The 6365-nt window shown below is 42.0% G+C and overlaps 1 long non-coding RNA gene across 1 annotated transcript; it reads right to left on the reverse strand.

Annotated features, from left to right (window-relative positions):
* Positions 1-777: 777 nt before the first annotated feature.
* On the reverse strand, positions 778-4272 carry LOC145447138 (uncharacterized). Its single transcript, XR_013917463.1, has 2 exons — positions 2029-4272; positions 778-1342 (listed from the first exon to the last, which is right to left on the reverse strand). It is a non-coding gene; the product is annotated as an uncharacterized LOC145447138 (long non-coding RNA).
* Between the last annotated feature and the right edge of the window lie 2093 nt (positions 4273-6365).

The following is a 6365-nucleotide window of genomic DNA, read 5'->3' on the forward strand; positions in this document are numbered from 1 at the left end:
CTTGCACACTTAAACACAAGATCCCTCCAAGCTCATCTAGATGAAATTCCCCCCCTGTTTGAAATGTTCAATTGCTCACCAACCATCATCGGAATCTCTGAGACCAAGTTGAAAGAACATCCAACGACTAATGTTAACCTGACAGGTTTCAACTTTTTACACTCGCCATCTAAAACGAACGCTGGAGGTGTTGGACTATACATCAACGAAGGTTTGAGATATGACATGATGCCCGACGTAAAATTTGAAACCGAAGGCGTAGAATATATATTCGTCAGAGTACATGTACAAAAAGCTCTCACAGTGGCAGTCATCTACAAACACCCAGGAACAAAGCAAGAGACTTTTCTTGACGAATTCTCGAATATTCTGGAAACGCTAACGGCAGCTAACGAACAAATATTTATTATGGGAGACATAAATATTGATTTGCTGAAGACCACCAACTTTAACACAAGGTACCGTGAAATGCTTGATTCTTATGGAATAGCTCAGATAATTACTGAACCCACAAGAATAACTGATCAATCCAAAACTCTACTAGATCACTTCTACTGCAACACTCATCAATATCACCTGTCCCCTTTTGTGCTCCAACACAGTATGACTGATCACTATCCCATCATCTGTCACATGAAATTGGCCCTGCCACATTGTGCTAAAGAATTTGAATCTAGAACGCCCTTAAACCCACGCGGTATAGAGGAGTATATTGAAATTGTCAGCAATACCTTCAACAACTACAAAATTCCTCCACTCACAACTGACAACTACAACTGCCATTTTGAAAAATTTATTGAGGAACTGCGGGCAGCCCTCGACACATCTTTCCCAATTAGGAAAGTCAACCGCAATGTAAGGCGCTTGAAATCGAAACCCTGGATTGGTCATGACATACTAGTTGCGATCAAAACAAGGGATTGGATGCATAAGCACTACTATCTGCAAGGCACCATCGAAGGCAAAAAAGTGTACAAAAAATATGCAAACCAAGTGACGCATATGAAAGAAAATGCCAAAAAAGCATACTTCCAAAAAAGATTCGAAGAGTGCTCCAAAGATCCCAAGAACACATGGAAAACCATTGGAGAAATTATCAACCTAACTAAAGGTAATGCTCCCAAGAGTACTGATGACATCCAGCTACTCGAGAATGGCAGCGTCATCAAAGACCAGCTTGCAGTAGCAGAAAAGTTCAATCAGTATTTTTGCAACATTGGTCCGGATCTTGCAGCTTCAATACCAAACTCCTCCGATGACTTTCTCTCGTACCTGAGTCCTGGCCCTCAGAAATCCATTTTTCTTGAGCCGACAAGTAAAGGAGAAGTTGCGATCGTATTATCTGAAATGAAAAGTAACAAAGCAGTAGGACCCGATCTCATCCCAACTCACTTTCTGAAGCTAGTCTTTAATATTATTGGTGATGTTATATGCATTTTCTTTAATGAGTCGATACGTCTAGGCATTTTCCCAGATGCACTGAAAACTGCCAGAGTAATGCCAGTGTTTAAGAAAGGCTGTAAAAAGCTAATTTCTAACTACCGACCAATATCTGTTTTGCCAAATCTTGCCACGGTTTTTGAGAAACTGATTGACTGCCGACTTAAGAACTTTTTTGAATTGAATGCAGTACTGTCTCCGACTCAGCATGGATTCAGATCCAACCACAACACCAACCATGCAATACTATCAATTGTAACGGACTATCACAAAACCATCAAGCAAAAAGAAAGTGGCTGCAGCATTTTTATCGATCTCCGCAAAGCTTTCGACACAGTTAACCACAGAATCTTAAGATACAAGCTAGAACACTATGGAATCAGGGGTATTGCAGCAACTCTACTTGAAAGCTACCTGGCAAACCGCAAACAATTTGTTAAACTGGGGACATTAAGAACGACTACCAGAGATATAACTTGTGGAGTGCCACAAGGCTCAGTCCTTGGACCGACTTTTTTCCTCATTTATATTAACGACATTGTTAATGCATCTTTATTCCGCACAACGCTATTTGCTGATGATACTCACCTCTTCATAACCTCCAACACTTTCGATGATCTGCATGCATCTGTGAATAGGGAACTCCCAAAAGTGTCGAGATGGCTGCAAGCAAACAAACTAAGTTTGAATGCAGATAAGACCGAGATGCTCGTTTTAAATAATGCCAGTCATAATTTCACTGTGAACATCAATCATAAACAAATCTCAATATGTGACTCAGCAAAATATCTCGGCGTCACCATTGATTCGAAATTGTCTTGGAAGCAGCATATTGAATCCACAATATCAAAACTAGCTCGGTGTGTGGGAATAATGACCCGTCTCCAATCTTTGGTTTCCAGATCAGTACTACGAACCATCTACTTCTCTCTTTTCCACTCGCATCTGCAGTATGGAATCGTAGTATGGGGAAATGCATGTACAACATTTTTGTGCAGAATTCGAACCCTGCAAAACCGTGCGATACGGCTGATATCATCTGTACCTTTACGTACCAATTTATCGCCTTACTACCGTAAGCATCGAATTTTGCGAGTTGATGAACTGTATCGCTTCGAAGTATCAAAAGTTGTTCACAAGTATTTTTCCAATAGTCTGCCTCCTGTGTTTGATGACTTTTTCATACCTGCTAAACATGTCCATTCCCATTACACGAGATCTTCGTCTAAAGGAAACGTCTACTTACCCCAACCCAATAGCAACCTAACTAAGAGATCTATCGACTACTCGGGACCTATCATCTGGAATGCATTACCATCACATATCCGTGAATTGCCTTATAATAGATTCAAAAAAGCCCTACTTGATCACCTCTTGTCGTTACACTAACACTGTTGCCCTACCTCGCCCAGACATTGCTTCATTGATCATTTGCTACCATTGTTTAATTTTTTTTTCTATTTTCCTTTCCTAACTAAACATTTCTTACAGCCAGACTGTTCTGAGTCAAGTGTACCTGTTTGATGCTGGTGTGATCAGACTAGATGACCTTCATGGTCTTATCGATCATTCCTATCTAATACCGAATACTGTGCACGCATATTTTCTGTACCACCATCACTGCCGTTTGTTATGTATTTTGGTTCGATGAAAATAAAGACTCTCTCTCTCTCTCTCTTTCATTCTGAACGCAATTACTACTGGCACCGTATTGTTACATATTAATTTAGATACTTAGCTCTCTTATCGCACTGTCTCTGTATCATTTGATTATACTGATTCTTGAAAGTGTTCTGGTGTCTTCATATATGGTCGAGTATAGATTCTTATTGTTTTGCATCGTTATTCGGACAGTTTCATCTGGAGTTATACATATCGCCTGATCTTAGAAAAAGCGTTGCTAGCTAGCTGGTGTCAAGCGCAGCAATCCATATTTTGAGGCATTGGTGAAATTGCCCATCACGTTACAGACGCATGGTTCAAAATTGCTTGGAATATCGCTAAACCTAAGAAATCTGCTAGAACAGGTGTGTTTTCAACCAAACTTTACTATACTGTGTGAATCTTCGCTGTTTCCGGAATTTAGCAGCAACGAAAACGACACCTGACAAATTTCGACCCTACACTTGTCTGATTCAACCGTGACCAGAAGAGAATTAGCAATGTCTGTCGATCTTTTGCTGCATATTCTGAAACACGTTGCCGCGTGGATTACTTTAGCGTAGCATTGTACGAATCCAAGGACTTTACAACGCTAATTATAAGGGAGTATTTTGTCGGAGTGAACATATTTGCAAAAATAATGCTGGCCTGGAGAGAGGGAACCAGCAAAAACATCAACTTTACAAAGTAGACTTCTGTCACTATTGGTGCAGGGCTCCAGCCATGGGAGGAAAGAAGGGTTGATTAGTTTGGTCAGAAATTACCCCGAACATTAGACTTCTTCTCGTATCACTGAGAGCTCAAAGTGACAATGGCCTCTGTAACTAAAAATCTATACTTGCTCGCTCTCGCATTGAAACAGACAGTTCAGTTCTCTCTGATGCAAGGGTTTGAAGGTGCACACGGCAGATACCGACTTGGGAACGAATGCAATGCACGCTCCATGAAGGGATCTACTTGTGCCGCCGGAAGATGACATAATCTCACTAGAAACAGCAACTGAAAACTTACGAACGTTGTCCGTTAATGCTGTAGAATGCATAAAAATGTACTAAATGCCCATTGCCCATATACGATTGGTAAATAGGCTACATAAGCCTAAATTGAATAGTAGTCCACAAATACACGGTAATAATGTTCTGCGGCCCGCAGAGGTTTTTGCTGTTAAAATGCGGCCCGTTATACAAGGAAAGTTGAGAACCCCTGGACTACACGAACTCCTAACGCATATCATAAATAGCGGTAAACAGGGCATCGCCGGAGGGGGGTCTGGGGGGCTTCGGTCTATAACCAGGGCTTTGGAGCCGGAGCCCCGGAGCCGTGCATTTTTGCTGGAGCCGGAGCCGGAGCTCTACATAAAATTCAGCCGGAGCATCGTATGAAATACGTCGGAGCCGGAGCTACCCCTCAAATAACTGGCTCCAGCTCCGGCTCCGACGTATTTCATAAGATGCTATTACATATGCAACAGCCATATCTGCTGAGTTCACATAGTTCAACAGCAGGCCTTCGCGAAATTAAGAATATTTTTCTCTTTGGCGCTATCTTTTCTGACTAACCATGTTCCCGGGGATTTAACAGCAGAGCAGTCGTATGTTCAATGTTCAATTTTCATACATTAGTGCCGAACCTCGGCATGCGAAATATGCCTGTGACTATTGTGGGTATTCGGCATACCCGCAATTTCATCATCAGCACAACCTTGTTGGCCAATTGTATACGGTTCGAAAATAATGATCACTATGTATTACGTGAAATGGGAGAGACGATAAAAACGTGATTTCGTCGCACATATCGATATGACGAGCACGAGCCGAGAATTTCCATCTCATCGTTGCTATGAATCGGATGAGCAAATACTCGCTCTTTCGTGATAGTTCTTTAATCGGGCAGCGAAATTGGACAGTGTTACTGAGTATGCAATTATGCATGCTAATTGGAATTCATTACTGCGCATCATCATCATCATCATCATTGGTTTATTAGCAATTTTATCAGTTCAATGCACCACAAAAAATGCGATACAATGAAAAGAAAGGAAGATGTCGAAGCGACTAGGAGTTGTCTATGGAATCGGACACTCACCTTGGCCTAGGCGATGTAAAGAGGAGGCATGCACACTGAATGAAAGTAAAGAAGATAGTATAGAAAAAGGAAGCGACAAGAAATAGGGCGGCATGTCAGGGGAAGCGAGATCGATAGGTTAGTCGTGGTCCGGTAATCTTGAGGATGGACTGTATTTATTTAGTAGTAATTGCTTGTATTTCGACTTGAATGTGGACATGCTCGTCGACTGCCTGATGGCCGGCGGGATACTGTTCCACACATCAGGTCCGGCATATTTGATGGAGCGATGATCTTTTCGGTCGATCATATGATATTTGGACGACGTGGACGCGCGTGTGTTGTCATCGTCATTCTTTCCAGTAAGGATTTTCGAGCGTAAATAGGGGATGGCAGAAGAGTAGCCCAAAACCCCATGGTATTTCATGTTGGAGACAAATTACTGATTTGATACGCGATTTCCAATTTGTAATCATCTGTTTCGTAAACTTGTAAATGTGCAATGTGCATACTGCAAGGTTTTTCGTTATGGGCATAGCGCAATGTACATGGCACAGTGTTTAATTCGATTATTCGATTCGTTTCAACGGGAAAATATTATATTCCGATAAACTGCATCGACATCGGATGGACTGGTAACGAGTGCACCAATATTGAACGTCAAACCATTGGCCATTTGGTACAAATAGAATTTCTATTGAACACGTCATTATATCCGCCCATATTGTTCTTACTACAGTTACAGTTGAATAATAATCGCACATTAAAAGATTGAATTGAGCTGTATGGATGTTAACGAGTACAGTGCCAGTGTTAAAACGTCGCATCAGAATTTTAATGGTGTACACAGCAATGGCACGGAGTATAGTGCGTTCTAGTTCAACTATGATTTTATCGACAATTGACAAGTACTCATTATGCCGTTACAAGCCGGCATTACATTTCATTCAGTGTGCAATGTGCATGCGTCTTATTTACTTCGCCTAGGCCAGTGGTTCCCAACGTGGGCGATATCGCCCCCCCCCCCCACGGGGCGATTTGGCGGTCTAGGGGGGCGAAAATGACGAAGGGGCGACAGGGGGGCGAAAATGGACAAAGGGGGCGACGGGGGGCGAAAATAGCGAAGGGGGCGATAGGGGGGCGATGACGCGTCAAAACGGCTGACTTTTTCTTTTTCTTTTTATTTTTTAGTCAACCCA

The sequence above is a fragment of the Botryllus schlosseri genome, chromosome 9 (assembly GCF_051294905.1).
Source record: "Botryllus schlosseri isolate E-star chromosome 9, Bs_hap1, whole genome shotgun sequence".
Classification (NCBI taxonomy): Eukaryota; Metazoa; Chordata; class Ascidiacea; order Stolidobranchia; family Styelidae; genus Botryllus; species Botryllus schlosseri.